We start from the raw sequence: 18,993 nt of genomic DNA, 5'->3' as shown, positions 1-18,993 counted from the left end.
TCGTTAGATGTCTGAAGGGCACAGTTGAGCATAAGTGCTGCGGTGGAGGTGTGTACAAAATGTCACGGGAACAGAAGAAGAGAAAGGAGGCGAGGAATCATGAGTTCTTACCGTCTGTATGGCTCCTTTTCAGCTAATATCCATTTAATTCCTTAACAACCTTTTGAAGTCAGGAATATTATCCTTATTTTCTAGATGTGCACACTGAGGATAAGAAAAATCAGGAAACGTTCATCAGGTCACACAGCTATGTAGCGGCAGAGCTGGATTTCAACCAGGTCTGTCCAGCAGGCTCCCAGACCCACACATGAATGTTAGCTCCATGTGGTGTGGTTGGCCACCGAGGAGACAGCTGCAACCCAGGCAGAGGAAACTGCATAGACGAGACTGCAGACATGAAAGAATCCAGCCTGGTTAAGCAACTGTTTCTAACCAGAGGGTAGTTGTTGAAATTTCTCATACGTAATGAGGAAGACTATAAAAGAGGGACACAATTGACAAGTCACAACAAAATCAAAATCTTTTTTTCCACAGTCTTCCTCATATGCTCTAAAATTAAAGGCCGAGCAGGGCCCTCTGGAATGACGGCGGAACAAGAAAACGCAGGTCTGAATGGAGACTTTCCATCTCACCCGGTGAGCAGTGGAGAGGGGAATTCTGCATGTATGGTGGACTTTGGCCATTCATGGGTACCCCCAAATTTTAACAGCCTCCCCGTGTTTTGAGAGCTTCCTCCACGTTCTGAATCTACTTTCCCATCAAAGCATCCAAAACACTGATTTCCAGCCTCACTTGCCACAAGGCTGCGGACACATGACTGAGGTTCTTAAACAGATGGAACCACATCAGATTTGGGGTTGAAAGTGACGACACAAGCAGGGACCAGGGCATTTATTTGCAAATGCAGGTGAGTCTGGGTTTGCCCATGGCAGGAGCTCCCTTTCCAGGACCATTCTTCAGTGGATGCCAAGAGTTGTTCTGGAAGCTTGCAACAAGTGCCTCCAGCCCTCCAACCTATGAGTTTCTAACATCCCTTAATGAATTCTCTCCTGCTGGAAACCAGTCAGAAGAGACTGTGTCGTCTGCAGCTCAGAACCCCAGTCAACATAACTCTAGGGGGAGAGGAAGAGGTTTCTTATAACCTCACCATTCTCAGCTTCATACAGGAATGGAGAAGGGAGTGAAATGAAGGGAAGGTGCGCTGGCCTCTTGGCTAACGCCTTGTCTACACTTCCTTAAGGTCAGTGAGTTCCAATCACGTTTAGGATTTTCCCTGGAGTTTTCGACTCTACCAGAAACCATTGGGTCTTCTCTTAACCTGTAAGTCTTCTAAATATTCTGGTAGTAGCATCTGGACCTCAGAGCCTCCGAAACATCCGCTTCCCCAGCAAATGCTAACAGTGGAAACAACGGTGCCTAAATGCGTGAGTGGTGGGGTTGAGACAGGAGCTGTGCCCAGTTTCCCCAGAGACTTCCCGGCTTCCCCGTGGGACCTGCCTGTCTGAAAAGGAAGAATGTGAACCGAGGGGAGGGGAGGTGGAGGGATGAGAAGAGGCCTTGGAAGTCCTTTGATTGCCTTAAGAGAAGATCAACTGTTAATGGAGGAGCTGGGGAGAACATCACCGAGACAGAGGTTCAGCTGGAGTTCACACAGCCTGTTGGACTTGTCCTAGGCTCTTTGTCCACATTAATAATGGGAGGTGGATTCAGAGGCCTGACATGCAAAGAAGACTCTAGCCGCTGCAGGCTGCTATGCACTAGGGGAGTCATATCTTAAGGGAAAAAACCCTGAGATAGGTTCCCATCTGCCCATGAGAATTTAGGAGAGGTGGGCCTGTCCACCGGGAGGTTAATGTTGGGCCTGGAGTGGGCATTAGCCCACGGAGGCCACGTTGAGGCCAGCCTTGTGGGTTAATGATGCTCTGGATCGCTCATCTTTGGAGTTAGAGGCAGAGTTATGTTTCCTGATGTAATGAGCAAAGTTTTATGAAAACAAAAGTAAAGACCAAGAGACCAACAATTAATTGGATGTCGAGGGGAAAGTTTTACTGTCTGGTGGGGAACCCAATCCATCAGTCTAGGCTCTGAGGGAAGGTCGGAGGGAGAGCAATGGCGTAGGTCTTTTAAGTGAACAGCGTGTGGCCTGTCTCTGTGCCACGTTCAGAAAGCAAAGACAGAGTGGTGACTGTCTGGTGACATGGGCTTGCTGAGGGGGCCGGCACGGGGCTGGCTGTTTGCCTGCAGACCCTGCGGGGCCCACCTGGGGTCCTGGCGTGGTCTGCCTCTGCTGCATTCCAGCATGCCATCCCCCGGCCAGGTCTGCCCGGTGTCAGCTGGCTAGGTGGCCAGTGGGGCTGGTCAGCTTCCTGTCTGGCTCCTGTCAAGTGCAGAGGTGAGGGGGCCGTGGCTGGAGAGAGGGGCCTGTCTGCGGAAAGCAAGCAACTGTCTGTGTTCTCAGGGGGTGAGTGGTCCCCCATCTCTGGCGGGCCTGGGCCCCTCCTTGTCACCATCCTGCCTGCTGGTCTTTCTCTTGGGCTCCCTTTCCCTGCTTTCTCACGAGCTCAAGGCCCCGTGGCGTCCACGCCCCCACCCTGGGAAACAGCCGGGCTCGGAAGTGGCTGCCTGGAATCGGGCAGGAAACACGCGCTGGAGCAGGGAGAGAATGGGCCGCTCTTCCTTATCTGCGGGCTGGGCAGCCGAGAGCAGTAAACAGGAGGCTGGCCTGGCGTTGGAAGTTCCTGAGTGAGGCATTTCTTTTTAACTAGAAAGAAGGGATATCCTGACATTGATCAGTGAGATGGTCCCTGCTCGGCATCTTTTCCAGACCCGCCATTGAAGGGCCGGACGTGGGCTTTGTCTTGTGAACCAACGTCCAGGACACTCCCAGGCCTGGAGCAAGGACCTGAATTCCCTCCCGGCCGGACTTCGAGGGACAAAGCAGAGGGAAGTTGAGGTCCTGAGAGCCCTGACTGAGGGGATACAAATCCAGCCCCAGCCTCTCACTAGGGGCATCTGAGGCCAGCCCCCTTTGCCTATCTGGGTCTGGGCTGTGAGTAGGCACCGCTCGCCTCCATGGGCTGTCTGTGGTACCGCATGCACACCCTCAGCACGTTACATTTGGCCCCAGGTGGACAATCTCTGGGAGACTGGAAAGGCTTGTTCCACCCTGGTCATTCAGCTGCTATGACTTGCCCGTGAGAGTGGACACATGAATGGAAGGCCATCTGCCCCAAGAAACTTAGTGCTTTGACACTGCCCCTCTTCTGCAGAGACCTTGGAGGACCCGGACTAACGGGACATAGGGGCCACTCAACCCATGCTCCCTGTAGGTGACCAGGAACCATAGGTCTGAGTTGGAGGCTTGATGGAGCTGGGGACACCAGCTGGGAGTCTGGCTCACATCAGTGGTCACCGTTAGACACATGCAAGACTCTTGTCAAATCCACAGTCATCCAGGCCTGTGGGGATGCTCTGAGGATGCAGGGACATGCCTGACATGGTACCCCTGAGGAGGGGGCCCTAACCTCTCCCTGTGTCTAGGCAGCAGGGCAGAGCTGAAAACCAACATCTGCAATGGACAGTGGGGCCTGATAGCCACCAGCCTCAGGTGCCTGTTGAACACTTAAAATGTGGCTCATCTGATTGGGGAACTGGATTTTTAATTTTAATTTATTTCCATTTAAATGGCCACACATGGCTAGTGGCTGCCACATTGGATAGCCCAGCCGAGCCCTCAGTGGCTCTTGAGCTTTCGTGAACATAAGTGTCACCCAAGAAGCCTGGTGAAAAGTGGACTCAGATTCCGCCTCTGCACGTCGGGAGGGAGACCCTGAGCTGCATGCTGATAAGCAGTCCAGACCGACTGACGGCCGCCGTCCGTCCGCTCTCTCCTCCCTTCTCCTTTCTTTCTCCCCAGGCCCTGGCCTTCTCTTTCACTCTCTTCTTCTTTTGCTGCTTCCCTCTATCATCTCATTTCCATTCTTCCCTGCAAATCTAATTGAGGGGATGAATGAGCGCTGAAGGACGTTAGTAGGAGGCTTCACGGTGGAGAGGTGGGGTGGGGAGGTCACACCGTGGCACATCAGCCCAGGGGGGCGGAGTCAGATGGCCCTGTGTGCGCGGACATGTTCACTCTCTGAGCCTCAGTTTCCTCATCTGGAACGGAGGGTAGTCACACTTACAGTCTGAGGCGACCATGAGGACTCAGCGGCACAGCGTGGAATCCAGTGATGGCGGTCTCTATGTGCATCCCTCCATTCCTCGCCTCTTCTGTTCCCTCCTAGGGAACTAGCACCCGGAGCCGAGGCTGCCAACGAACCGCCTCACGTCATGCTCTCATTGGCATCACAGACCCACCACCCAGCCTCCTCTTCTGCCCCACTGTAAACACCACCTCTACTTGCCCCTCAACGCCTTTGACTTCTGAACTTTGGGGGTTTTCATAAGAAAGTGCTGAGCAGGTAAACTGACGCTTGGGTTGGGAAAAGTCCTGACTAGACTTTCTCCAGGAGGCTGGGGAGCAGGCTGCCTCCTGGGAGATCAAGGGAGTCTGAAATATCCCAGAGAGCTTGGGGAGGCCCAGGGATTTGGGGCCTTTGACCAGGGTATCGAGGTAAAGTCAGGAGTGACAAGCGTCTTCAGAAGCCACCTGCAGCTATCTAGAGCTCCAGGACTGCAGAAACGGCTACTGCGTCTCAGAAGCAACTCGTGGGGTCAGTCTGGACCCAGAAGACGGGACAGAACTCATGAAGTCCAGCCCCCATCTGTCCTGCTCCAGGTCCCTCAGACCCACGTTCGGGAGTGAGAAAGAATCGCTTCTCGTTAGGGAGGTGACTTTCATGCCTGCATGGCCCCCTCCCCGGGACACCACAGAAGGCTCGCGGTCTCTGCCTGCCAAGCTCTTCTCGGTGGATCACAGGCTTCTCCGCTCTCAGGCTGGTCTGATCCCCCTGGTATGTTTCAGGTTCAAATAGGCAGCCCACGTCTCCTGGAAACTGGATACCGGCTCCTCCAGGGCCGAGCACTGTCGCTCCCTGCTGTTGTGAAGGAGCCGAGGGTGGGAGGCGACAGCAGCCCTCAGGCTTGTGGGTTCCTCTGAGAGCCATGCAGGGGGTGAGGTCAGCGGCCCAAGGAAATCCCGGATTCCTGGGGTGGGGGAGGTCTGCAGACCCCCTGAGATCCAGGCGCCCCCTCAAGTCAGGACCAGCGTCAAGGCCAGTCTGTGGTGCTTGTGCTTCCCTGGGCTCTCAGGACCCATGTGGAGAGAGGTGACAGGCCACCCTCCGGGCCAAGGGAGGCTGGACACCCCTGGAGCCGGCCTGGCCGCCCCGACAGCCTAACCTTACTTGAATGGCATGTCGTCAGAGCAGACAGCAGCTTGGCCTATTTCAATACACAGGGAAGAGTTCTGTGAGAGGAATTGGGGGCCTCATGGAACCCTAGGGCAGCATTCCTGGGGGGCTGGAACCGAGAAAACTGCTCTTCCCCAGTCTCCGTCTCTGTCCCTCTCTGGGGTACATGATCTCGCATCCTCCCTTGTCTCTGTGTCGGCTTTTCTCTCCTCTGTGTCCCTGTGGATGTGTTTCCTCTGCTGTTTACACACGGCCTATGGGGGTTGCTCCAAACCCATGCCCTCCGTCCGCCCTGAGGCGCACCTGCCGGCTCCAGCAGCTAACTGACCCAGGCTCTCAGAGTCCTGGTGGCAAATTTCAGAATCAACAGTCCCATGGGCCCAGCCCGGTCTGTGGCGCAGGTGCTCACCTCCTGCTCCATCAGCGCAGTCTGGGGGACCAGGAGCACCCAGAACGGCACTTGGCCTTCCTGCCAGGTATGGGGTGGGCGTGCAGCAAGAGGAGGGCTGGGGAGGCAACTCCAGGACATGTCTGTTGCCTGGAGCTCCCCACACCCTCACCTCTAAAATCACAGAGCGCTTATTCCATTTACGAGTCAGCGCACCGGGCTGGCCCTTGACAGGGCTGGAAGAAAATCGAAGTGGCAGGAATGGACCTGGTCCTGGTCTCTCTCTACAGGCAGCAGGAAGCGGCCCTGCCCTGGCCTGCTGCTCCCTTACTCCCACCAGGTCCCCATTCAAGGAGAGAATCCCTCCACAGGTAATTGGAGCGCAGCTCCAAGCGCCAGGTTCTGACATGGCAGCCAGCAGGCATCCCGCTGCCCCACCCCAGCACTTCCTCCTGCAGAGCCACTGGGTCTGGGTTAAGGGGCCAGCTCATCTACTATGCCTGAGAATCCCCCCCGAAGTCGCCTTTGTTGTCTCTTCTTCCTAATCCAGCCCCAGCAGCTGAGCTGCCCCCAGGGATTCCCTGGCCTGTCGCCTGGCCTGGCTGGGGTCTGTCTCAGGGCTCACAGTTGCTGCGGCTGGCAGTCTCCCCGGGGTCCCCGCTTCCCAGGGAGGCAGCTGCTCCTGTCCATCCCCCGCCTGCCTGGTTTGCATCCCGGAGGCCCCGTGAAACCCGCAAGGGCAGGAAGGCAGAGCTGGGGTCCCCGGGGGAAGGAGGAGGTAAGGGGGAGAGAGAAGGGCAGCGCTGGGGGCCGACCCAGAGCCTCAGAGGCAGCTGGACCAGAGAGACCAGGCCGGGTTCCCCACGAGCGTACCCCGCGGCTGGGGTGTCCCTCTCCTCATCTTGCAGGGATTGGCCCCCAGCCCCGTAGCATCCCAGGGCTGCATCCTCAGCGTGGGGCTTCTTGCTCTGATGGCTGGAATCGTGGCTTGATATGAAAAACAGCTGGAGCCAAGGCCTTCACACTTGCTCAGATTTCACACTGTTGTGATTGAGGATTAGCAGGAAGGAGAGGCAGATCAGATGTTACCATCATTAGAGGCTTTTCTCCCTGGGGACCAGCCCTCAGCCCTGCCCTTTCGTCCTTCCTGCTCCTCAACTCTCTGCTATCTGGGCTGGGCCCACCCTTCCTCAGGATGCTCCAGCAGCCACAGCTGGTGTCTGTTTCAACCTGCAGCGCGTGCCTTTCTGAGTTTTGGTTGCCTCAAAGCTCCTGGTCCCACGTGGCAGGGGTCCAGGCCCCAGCCAGGTGGGCTCTGAGATGTGCTGTGGAGAGAGTGTTGGGTGCTGTCCACAGGCAACAGACACTCAGGTCTGTTTGCAGTGGGAGCATTTGAAGGACCACGTATTTGGGGACTTTGAAATTCATTCTATTCATTTAGTCACTTCATTCATACAAGCATGCATGCAACGATTGAACACTACCTCGTGCCATCAATAGAGCACACAGTGGTGTGAGAGACGGTATCCTTGCATTCGAAGTCTAGAGAAAGGGTAATCAGCAGTTACAAAAAGCGTGAGAGGGCCAAGCTGGGGTTGTCCCAGGGCAGTTCCGAATATGATCTAGTGCCGTGTTATTCAAAGTGAGGTCTGTGGACCAGCAGTAGCAGCGCCACGTTGCTGCTGTGGGAAATGCAGAATCTCAGGCCCCATTTCCTCCCCAGAGAATCAGCATCTTCCTTTTAACAAGACCCGGCGTGGCTCACACACACTGTAGTGTTTGGGAAGCCCTGGCCTGGTGCGCAGGTTCTCAATCTGCCAGGGGAGCTTGAAAACAGACTCTTGGCTGGGTCCCTCCCCCAGCGATTCTGGTTTCATTGGTCAGGATGTGGCCTGGGCATCAGGGCATTTAGCAGTTCCTAGGGAGATTCTAGCGGGCAGCCAAGGAGAGAACCACTGGTCCAGGGGAAAACCCTTCTGGAGGAAATGGCGTCCAAGCTCCCTGACTCACTCATATGCTCTCTTACTCCTTCACTGGAACAGCATCATCAACTAGGCGTTGAGACGGTGCAGGGACGTCAGAACATCAACCCTGCTCCTCGTGCCTAGAACGCAAGCATAACCAGAAACAACCAGAGGCAAGTGACAGGTTTTTATGGCAGAACTCACAGGAATGGTAAAGCCCCAAAGCCATGCAGCGGGCTCTGTGGGCAGTCAGGAGGGAGGTCAGCATGGCCGGGGTCTTGAAGCAAGGGTCATGGGTCTGGAGGCAGGTGGGGCCGCATCTGCACAGTCGTGAATTTGGGAGCTGGGAAGCTAGGGGCCAGGAGAGGAGAATGGTACCCACTTCTTCCAGGCTGTGGTAGATGGGAAATGAGCACCAGAGTAAAACTGCCCAGTGGTAGACATCCTGAGACCCAGCCTGGACTCAAGCAACTGGAGCAATGGGATCCCTGGCTGGAAGACACGGGGCTCCTTTCTCTGGGCAGAGTTGGCCAAGAAGCTCCCTTTCCACACCCAGCTGCTCAGTCTGGTTGGTAAGGAGCAGCGAAGGACCCGCAATTCCCTCCTCCTGGTGATGCTTCCCCAGCACCGAACTTGGATTGCTGGGATGACGATGGGGTCTGTGTGTTCCCTTAGTCGGTGCTGGCGGAGGTGCGGGCCCAGGTTATTGAAGCGAGTCACCCCAGAGCACTTCCTCCCTCTGCTCTTCCTTGCAGTCCCCATCTGGGCACGGCACACGTGCTTAGAACACAGCCGCATCCACCGTGGCTCCAGGCAAGAACTAGCCCTGTCACAGACAGCTGTTGAAAAAGTCCAAGTGGCCAAAGGAGTCTGATCACTTTCCTTCCTGTAACTTCCTTGGATTTTTCTTCCTCCCTGGGGACGGGAGGAAAGTTGTATTTTTAAACCTCACATCCTGGTGGCCCTTCCTTCCCGGAAGGAAATGCTCTCACCCTATTGTGGAAAGTGAAAGTGAGCATCAGCGCTGGGAGGCTGTGGGAGGGAGAGCTGCTGAGCTCTGTGCTGCTGGGGAAGCAGGGGGCCCAGGGAGAAACGTGTTTTGGATACAGCAAAAGCGAAGGAGAAGGTACCCTTTAGACCCAAGCCGTGTTCCACTGTTAGCCCCCTGGCACGTCAGCCTGCCTGCAGCTTCCCGGTGGGCGCCGGCTCTCCCAGATGGGGTCCTGGGCTAAACGCACCCCGGGCCCGAACGCGGACTTCCCAGCATCCAAGTTCATGGCACTAATTGCTGGTCTATCCTTTCTTCCTCTGAGGAGCTTCGGATTGCTGGGAAGATTCCCTTCGGGATTTCAGAAGAACATAATAATGAAGCATTTTGAGAGAAGGATGCTTGCATAAGTTCAAATTAGATGCTATATAGGGAAATTATAGCCTCTGCTGCCAAGAAGAGCCTGCAAGCAGGGCCACTGGGGAGAGAAGTTGTGTTCCACCAAAATATGAATGAAGCACTTTGGATCTGCGGGGTGGGAGCGTAGCCCCTTCTGGGCACCACTGCAAATTCCACACCTGGTCCTTGGGCAAGCAGATCCAGAGTCCTGGGCGTCTCAGATGGCCAGCACTGGGCGGGGGGCGGGGGGAGGCAGCCTGACGCTTCACCACCATGGCCAGCCCTCCCCATACCAGAGCAGAGCCAGGACCCCACAAGGACACCGCAAAGAGAGGTGTTCACTTAGCACAAATGCTTTTTCCCTCATTCTCCTTAAAGTCCTAGACCATGGAATTGCCTTCCCCATGACCTCTGGGCTGGGAGAGATGCACCTGGGTCGGCTGTGGCCCAAGCAGGCTCCATCTGGGAGCCCAGGGCTGGCTTCCAGGGCCTGTTAGGAGCTCCCACAGTTCTGGGATTGTCCAGTGACCAGACCAACACTTGGGGGTCAGGGGAAATGGCTTGTGACATCCTCTCTTTCCTTTCCCCTGCTGGAGGGCATAAGGGCGGCCACCTGCCATGTGGATGGCATGAATGCCCACGACTTCCAGGCTCTCGCGGGCAATCACCATGGCTCTGGGTCACTTCCCCACACCTGGCCAAGTGCCCCACATCTGGAGCAAGGCCTGTCAAGCCTCTGTCCCCAGGGCCAGACTCACGGCCTGCTTGCCAAGCAAGGTCTTTTATTCAGCGGTCCAGCTTGTTGTCTCAGCTCCCCAGTGAAGCGACAGCTCCTGGAGAGAAGGGACAGTGGTGGGTCTTTATATACCTCGTTCATCACAAGGTGACCAACAATGAGCCGACAGCGAACGTGATGACAGCTGTTGTTGGTCCAATGTCTACTGCACACTTGGCCTGTCACATGCATTGCTTCTAATTATTCGACTAGGCACTAGAATTTCCATCTCCAGAAGAGGAAATTGAGGCTCACGGGGATTAAATGACTGCCTTACAGACAGACACAAGGAGAGTCAGGGCTGGGTTTTGAACCCAGATTTGTCTGTCTTCACAACCCGCCTGGTTTCCACTCCTCTCTCCCATATTGGAGCTATCAGGTGCTTCTCTCCCTGCCCCACGCCCAACACCGCCTCCCCAGTCCAACTCCCACTTCCTGTGCTCACCTGATCTTCTGGAAAGAGCACCATGAATACAATGTGCTGCCTCTGAAGGACCACTATCCAGTGCCTCCATCCCTCTATCAGTGCCTGACTGAGAGGGACAGAGCGGCCCTGGGCACCTGCCAACCCTCCCTCCACCTGGCAGCTGCCCCAGCCCTCATGGCTAGGGGTGCCACACTTAGCAAATAAAACATGGGCCACACGATAACATCTGTTGTTTATCTGATGCTCAAATTTAACGGGGAGTCCTGCATTTTACTTGGCCACCTGGCCCCGGCCCCAGCAGGCTGAAGCCCTGGTGGCGGGGTGGGGGGTGAAGTTGAGGGACAGGCAGGGATGAGGAAAAGCGGAGCCAGCTGTGAGAGAGAAAGGGTGGGAAGGGAAGAGAGAGAGGTGAGAGAGGAGGGGGGAGTCCCGGCTCCCTGTGTCCAGGCTGGGCCAGTTCCTTCATCTGGGGATGGTCCTTCTGTATCTATCCTACAGGCGAGGAGGGCCAAGGGGCTGAGACCCCAAGGCGGGCGGGGCTGTGGTGGGAAGAGAGAGCCTCCTTCTCCCCCCGTGGCCCTGGGAGGTGCCCCTTCTAGGACAGAGGATGGAGAAGGGGGTTCTGGGGCGCACCTCTGGGGTGTGCGCTCTGTGTGGGCCTGGGGAATTAGTGCCCCCGAAAGAGGTGTGACCAGGAGTTCTGCTTGCCTCCCACCTCCTGTCCAGGTAAGCAATTTTGGGGACAGAGAAGCACCCAAGAGAGGGAGGGCTGGGCAAGTGCGTTCACGCCTCATCCCCTCCTCCCTGGAGACATTGTCGCTCCCTCCTGTCTGGGCCGACAGCAGAGAGCAAGCTTCAGAGAAGCGCTGTGCCAGGCCCTGCTTGGGCTTCTCCAGCCTCCACATGTGAATCTTCCTAAAGCTCCCACTTGCCCACCTCCTTCTACTGGAAGCATAGTCTCTGTGTTTTTAAAATTTAATTGCAATTGCAATTTAATCATAGGGTTTGCTCTGTGGCTTTTTCGACTGGGTGCTTCTCCTTTCAAACAAAACGTGGAGGCTTCTGAGCCTCCTCTGCATTGCTGTGTTTATGGGATTCCCGTAACCAGGCAGACCTAGCTCCAGATTCAGGAAAGGATGGCAGCCGCCTGCGTAGATGCTGTTGTTGTGTGACGTGGATTGACACGGGGGCCGGCCGGAGGCTCCAGAGGCCTGCTGGGTGGCATCGGCTGCCCCAGAGCATTTGCCACGATGCTCACAGAAGGGCCTTGTATGGTCAGCAGCCCTCACAGAGCTGTCACCCTGTGATGGTTGGCAGGGGCCCCAGGAGGAGCAGCAAGGCCCAGTCAGTGGGACCCGGAGGAGTGTGTGGCGTCTGGTAGCAAGCTGTAACATCCAGCTTGCTTAGTGAAGACCAGGCAGGTGGATACAGGAATCAGACAGCAAGACCTCAGAGCGAGGTGAAAGAGGCCGCTGCAGAGCGCATGGGCCGTGGGGACGTCTGACAGTGAAGGCACCAGACAGGAGTCCTGAAGAGGAGGAGTCTGACCCTGGCAGGTTGAAAACGGTGCTCACAGGGCCCCTGGGAAGAATGCCTCAGGCCCATGATGCTCTGCTTGTCAGCGCAGAGGTTAGGGTGAGGTGAGCGAGGTGCAAAATTCAAGGAGGTGTCACCCTCGGGGCCACCCATGAGCTCCCGTGACCCTGGAGCTGGAGTGCATGAGCGCCTCCTCTGCGTTTGCACCTCGCTCGCCTCCCTGTGATCCTGGCCTTGCTGATGTGCCTTGGCCACTCAGTCGACTGCCACTCTGGCTCCACCTAACAGCCCAGGTGGGGTGCGGTCATGGACTCTGGGATTGGGTGGGGGCTTCACCCTGGTTTTAGGCACCCATCCTGGTGGGACCTCTCAACGGGTCCACAATGGGTTACTTCCTTATGTCCCCATTAGGGAAGGACATATCCATTCACCCAGTGGCCCAACACATATCTTTGGGCTACCTCTTGCTTCCTTCTTTCTCACCTGGACAGCCATGTGGGGTTCCTCCCTGGTCCGCATGTCTCCAGTCCTGCCCACTCCAGTCCATTCCCGACACTCCTCAGAGAGGAGACCTGATGGCATCTCCCTGCCTGGGTCTACTGCTTGAAAACTAAAGGGAAGGTTGCAGCCCAGTCCTTGTGGAGAGGGGCTCACACGGTTCTTTATCCAATATAGCTCTGTTTTCTGAGTATAAATGTAATAAATAAGGAACACAGGGAAGTACAGAAAAATAGAAAGAGGAGGACTTCTCATTTGGGCCCTGTGAGTTCAGATATGGCCACATGACTTACTTTGGTGGAGGAGCTGTCAGTGGAGGTGATGTGTGTCACTTCAGGCAGAAGCTTCCAGAACCAGTGCCTGATTTTCCATGCTCTTTTTTCCCCACTCTAAGAGTATGTACGTGTGTAATGTAGGCAAGACCTCTCGCTGGCAAAACCACCTGGATGGGGGGTCCTCAGGCCACATCCCCTGATTAGCCTCCTGCCTCGGCCAGTTGGCTCTGAACAAAACATAATCTCGTTCCCGTGCAGACGCCAATCCTGACCCAGCACAAGAGAATGTGGATGGCTCCATTCATGCCACTTCTCCTTCTGGCACAATAACTCATTCATTGAGAAAAGTTCTGTTCTGTTACCGAGGATCTTCCCAGCTGTCGAGGACACCAAGGTGGGCGAGACAGGCAAGGTCAGGTCCCACATTATGGAACTTACCTTCTGGGGGACACGGACACACAGGTAAGTAAAATAATGCATTAACTGCAGATGGTGCTAAGAGCTTTGAGGAAGAAAACCAGGCAATGGGTGTGTAGGGGCAACAGGAGAACAGAAAGGGTGGCCTGGGAGGTGAGGAGGTGACCTGAGCTGAGAATGGAGGCAAGGAGCCAGCCACGTAAGGAGACTGGGAAGAGGCCCTGGGACACACTTGGCATCCACGTGGAACAGACAGGGTCCGGTGTGTTGCTGGAGAGTCATGAGTAAGGGCCTGGTGGAGGGTGGGGAACGAGGTTGGGCGGAGGCAGCCAGGGCAGATGGTGGGGGCCATGTGCGCAGTGGGACTTGACTCTGAGTCTTGTTGGGGAGTTCTCAGAGGGCTTATAACGCCAGCGTGACCTGCTCTGACTTCCCTGTTTTACAGCTTGCTTTGGCTATTGGTAGGCCACTCAACTGTAGGACAGCGAGAAAGAAGGGGAGAGAGAGACTGGTGACTTTGACGAGGCACTTGGAAAATACTCCGGACATAGAGCTGATGAGATTTGGAAACGAACTGCATGCCGGAGGTGAGACCAAGAGGCGTCAAAGCTGACTCCTGAGTTTTTAACCTTGAGAAGGTCCAAATGCCACTAAAAGCCGGACAGGAATGGAATCTCTAAATGGAAATGAGAAGCAATTTTTCATTTCTTGAGCAGTTCTCCTAAGAAGTCTTTGGGGTGAGGGCGCAGGGATGCTGAGCTGGGGGCACAGGCACCCTGAGGCTTCTGTCCCGCTCACGCTCTTTGGTCTTTTGCCTGGAAGGGTGAACACGTGCCCTGTGGTGGAGCCGAGGCAGAGGATGGTGTGCAGAGAGCTCCCCTGTCTGCTTCCCGCCACGTGCCCAGAGGCTGTGCTTTATTCCTGCTGGTTCTGACACGAGTCTTCAGGGGCATCTGATCAAGCTGGAGAAGGTCAGGGGGTTAATTTTGCCCCGAAGGCAGGCATTACGTCTGGCATCTAAGCAAGAATTCAGAGTATGCTGAGAGCTCTCTGATGTCCAGCAGTTGAGTGGAAGGGCGCCTAAGGCTCCACTAGAAATAGGACTTGCCCTACTCTCAAAGACAGGGGACACCCCCGACGCTGACTGGCAGGGCAAAAGATGCTCTGAGATGGTCTTTAAGCCCCAAGTGAGGTATTTCTCTTGATGGAGCTGCAGAGACAGCGGCCTCGGTCTGCCGTGGGCTCAGCTTCCCCTTTGCCAGAGGGAGAAAGCACCTGTTCCCAGTCCTGTTCTCAACTCCTTGTGGGGAGAATGATTAGCGAAACAGCTAAGCTATTGGTAAAGATGCTGGCATGGGGCGGGGCTCAGGTGGGGGCACAGGTGACAGGTGTAGTGTCGAGGTAATTGTCCCTTTGGTATCAGTTCCCATACTTCGTTGCTGGCTTTGAATGTGGTTCTGAGCAACTACACAACACAGTTGTGGACGGGGGTTGTTTTGTCTTTCGACGTCTCTCCTCTCCTGCTTCAAGAAACAAACAAAATGAACAAAAATCCCTAGGTTAAAAAATATCTATTCTCATTTTAAAAACCCAAGCATTTCAAGTGTCCCACAGCTATTGGCTCATTACCCAGAGTTAACTACCAGTAACAAAAGCATTCTTTTAGCAATTTTTCATACATAAACAAATACACGTATATAACATTTTAAAATGTAGATGTCAGCAAACTATAGGCTCTTCTGCATCTTGTTTTTTCTTTTTTTCACATAACAACTTTTTGGAACATCCTACGTCAGCATACACAAATCCATCTCCTCTTTCCAGTGACTGAATTGTACTCCGTCCAATGGATAGACCCAGTGTACCTAGCTAGTCCCCCACAATAAATAGTTAGGTTATTTTCAGTTCTTTGATGCTGCAAGAATCAAAGCAATGAACACATACAAAAACACACTTAGTTGAAGTATAATTTTTTAAAAAGTCAAATGAAAAAAGTCACCATTCCGCTCATGAAGAAATGAGAGAACCAGTAAGATGAGGCCTTGTAATCTCTAAGAACTAAAACTAAAAAGTGATCAGTGGTGGTGAGCTCTTGGGGTCCTTGACAGAAGCAGACACATATCCCTTCTGAAGGATCATGTTTTCATCCCAGGCCTGGAGTCCCCTGGATAAAGCCTGTAAATATGAACTCAAAAATTTCAAACTACAAAAATAAGCCACCAAGAACAAGAATCAGCAAAAACAACAAACAGGAGAATTAAATCTCCAAGAAAATCAGATACTGAAATGATCAGATATAGATTATAAAATAGATATGTTTAAGATTATTACAGAGGGGCCGGCCCCATGGCCGAGTGGTTAAGTTTGCTTGCTCCGCTTCAGTGGCCCATGGTTCTGCTGGTTCGGATCCTGAGTGCGGACATGGCACTGCTTGTCAGGCCATGCTGAAGTAGCGTCCCATATGCTACAACTAGAAGGACCCACAACTAAAAATATACAACTATGTACTGGGGGGATTTGGGGAGAAAAAGCAGAAAAAAATAAAATTATTACAGAAACTGAAAAATAAAATTGAAAATGTGAGAAAAGAACAAACTTACTATATTAAACAAAATACCAGGTCAATTGGAAAATAACATACTTATAGAAATAAAAATAAAATAGCCAGAGAATTGAAAACACAACAGAAAAAAATAATCACAAAAAGAAGAGACAATTAGTTGCCTGGAAGATAGATCTGAAGAAATTACTCAGAACTTGATGCAAAGAAGAAAGGAAATGGGAAATAGCAAATTGAAATTAATGACATGGAGGGTATTTTGAGATGATGTAACATAGATATAATTGAAGTTCCAGAAAGAGACAAGATTGAGAGAGAGACAATCTTCAAAGGGATCTTTTTTTTCTGAGAATGTTCCCAAACTCATGACAGACATGAATCCTTCGATTCAGGAAATAGTGACTCACAAGCAGGATAAACAAAAATAAATTTACACTGAGGTACGCTGTAGTGGAGTTCTATGGTGGAGACCCCTCAGTCTCACTCATGTCCTTATCTATTCTTATGCTAAATCCAGTAACAGCAGCAACAATATGGATACCTTATTTTCATTTTCTATGTTTCCAAAGTATTTTATAGATATGGCCTATCAAGACGTCAAAGGTAAGGCCTTTGCTGGATGAGAAGTTGCATGTCAAAGATTAAGGCACTAGTTCAAGGCCAGCCTGCTTGGCAGCAAAGGGAAGACTAAATGCTGGTTTCCTAGGTGGGAGCCTTTCCACTCTGCGCTCCTTGGAGAAAGCCATTTGGAAGGTGACTCCAACCATAGAGACAGCTGTGCTTTAGAGGCTGGTAAGTAGAGGCTGGAAGGAGAAGATTTCCTGATGGGTCCCAGGCTGCAAGGTCAATTACATGTGAACTTGCCCTTTAGTCCTAGGTTAGCTGGAGAGGCCTCCTGCCTCAGCTGGAAGGAGCTGCCTGTTGGGGTGGAGGGAGGGGCTGGGGGCTGTGGGAGATGGATCCTCTTTAGCTACTTTGGCCAAGGGCCCAGCTGTTCCTGTTCAGCCTCTGACGTTCAAGTGGGTTTGACCACCTGTGGAGTTATTGCTAGTGTATCAGTGCATGCTAAGTGTCTCTCCTGAGTTCCTGAGGCTTCACTGCCTCCTGGGGCTGTCTTCCCATTGCGGGAGGGAACTGCCAGGCAGGTGGCGCTTGTGCTTGGGGAAGGACTAAGCCCATGAGTCAGTCTTACAGCTCTTCCTCTCTTACTTTCTGGCTCTAAGAGATTTTGATGTGGCTGTGGTCTCTGCCATGGGCTGTGGGATGTAGTGAAAGAATTATGGTCAATAGGAGTCAGAAGTTATGGGTCAGGTTCTGGTTCTGTCATGTGGTTTCTGGGCTTTGTTTCCCTCATAAAAAGGTTGTTTCTAAACAGGAGCAGAGTGTGTGTGTGCATGAAGGAGCTGGGGATGTTTGTAGCTTGCAAAAGTAATCCAGGAGAAGACGTCAAACTTGCTGTTGAGGTTGTCACTGAATAGCTTGAAATTTCTCAGAAAACTAAAGGAAGGTGTGGGCTTTATGTTTGTCAAAATGGGATGTAGGTGAAAAAGATTGAAAAACATAACAGGAAAATCTCATTTGCAGATATTATGGGTTGAATTGTGTCCCCTCAAAACAAGACACGGTGAAGTCCTAACCCCCATTCCCTCAGAATGTGACCTTATTTGGAAATAGCGTCATTGCAGATGTAGTTGGTGATTGTTAAGATGAAGTCGTGCTGGAATAGGGTGGGCTGCTAATTCATCGTGACTGGTGTCCTAATAAGAAGACGGCCAAGTGAAGAGAGAGACACAGAGGGAACCTTGAGAAGGCGGAGGATTGGAGAGGTGCATCTGTAAGCCAAGGAAGGCCAAAGATTGGCGGCAAACCACCAGAAGCTGGGAAGAGCCTTCTGTCACTGCTTCTGAATTTGGAAGAGGTAAATAGAGACTCTGGATCGGTAAGAGTCATCCTTTTCAAGGCGGCTATGGCCACGTGGAGGATCTAATGGCTCAGCAGCCAGTGCTGGCGGTGTTAAGACGAGCGTGCAGGGATGATTAGGTGGTCCTGCTGGCTGCTGAAAAGACATTTGGGCTTGACCTCCCACTCCCCCATTTCTTGCTCAGACATGTTTTCCAGGCTTCCCATGATTCTGTGAGCTACTAGCCCTTCTCTACTCGACTGGAGCCCATTTCAACTGTTCGGAGCATAGGGCCCTGACCAGTGCTTGACAACCTGTAAGTTTCCTTTGAGTTTTAAAGGATGACCACTCTCTATGCTTTTTATCTTTAATTACCAATTACCATTTAACCCAGAACCCACAGAGTGCCAATTCTAATCAGGGGGCCATGCTCAGAGGAAGGCTACAGGTTGATTCTCCCCAGGGTGGGAGGCTCACAGAACGGGCAAAGGACCAGCTTTCTGACATCAACAAGCAAGCCTTTGGGGCCACAGTCACGTGGGCTAAAGGGACTCCAGAGATCATCTCACCCAATCCCTTCCTTGCGTGTCAGGAAAAATCATGAAAGACTGAAATGAGCAAAAGACAATTACTGTGTCTTGTCTAGCGCGCCTTTTACAGCTCTGTAAATTGTAGGAAACTGATAATGAAGCCGGGTACCTGAGGGTCACTGTAGCTATTCAATAAGAACATGAGTGCCTTTTGACTTCTTCCCAACACAGACATAGATGAATCTTGTCCATTTGCTGTTTTCTTGTTTAAGTTGAGGGGCGACTCAGGGGTCGAAAATTTGTGAGCTTGTTTTGCAGAAGAATGAGAAGGCCTTTGGGGAGGTTGTGATCACGGGATGGCCAGCCCCCTGCAGCTGTTGACACCCAGAAGTCAGATTGCTCAGGGGCTCACCAGGAGTGACCCCTTTGTTTCCCCAAAGCTCCTCCTGCCAATCCGCTTAGCTCTATAAAACCCTCCTGCCTTCTTCTCTTATTAAGGCAGATTTGAGAGGTTCAGTACCAATAATAATGCAAATGATTTTCTTGTCCCCAAAAAAGCAAATTAATTGTGTACAGTGGAATGCAACTCATTATTGACCTCTTTTGGATCTATTTGTAAATTCATTTCAGCATTCTTTTTCTGCCTATATATATATATATAAAATATATATTGAACTAGTAACATCATATTGGTTCCCTCATTAATGAGTGAGTTAAATAAAATGTTTGATGTGTGTTCATTGTGTTCATTTTATATCGGTATGAGAGTCACAAAAACACCCTCTCTTAACACAGTGAATGGGAGATATGGGTCCTCAGAAGCCTAGTGACCGCCCCCCCCACCAGCTCCGTGTGTCAGTCTGGGTCCTGAGAAGCAGATGACAAGATGGGATTAGACTCACACAGATTTTGTTAGGGGAAATGCCTGTGAGAGAAAATGGGGGAGAAACAGAGAAGGCTGGGACAGTCCCCAGCAGCCGTTGAC

At 52.7% G+C, this 18,993-nt stretch overlaps 1 long non-coding RNA gene across 1 annotated transcript; it reads left to right on the top strand.

The window, feature by feature from the left end:
* Window positions 1-539: 539 nt before the first annotated feature.
* Window positions 540-18,748, top strand: LOC139080614 (uncharacterized). Its single transcript, XR_011535236.1, has 2 exons — window positions 540-13,063; window positions 13,464-18,748. It is a non-coding gene; the product is annotated as an uncharacterized lncRNA (long non-coding RNA).
* Window positions 18,749-18,993: the final 245 nt, after the last annotated feature.

This window comes from Equus przewalskii, chromosome 31, assembly GCF_037783145.1.
Source record: "Equus przewalskii isolate Varuska chromosome 31, EquPr2, whole genome shotgun sequence".
Taxonomy (NCBI): domain Eukaryota; kingdom Metazoa; phylum Chordata; class Mammalia; order Perissodactyla; family Equidae; genus Equus; species Equus przewalskii.
The sequence above is the reverse complement of the archived record's forward strand: the minus strand, read 5'-3'. Positions and strand labels throughout refer to the sequence as shown.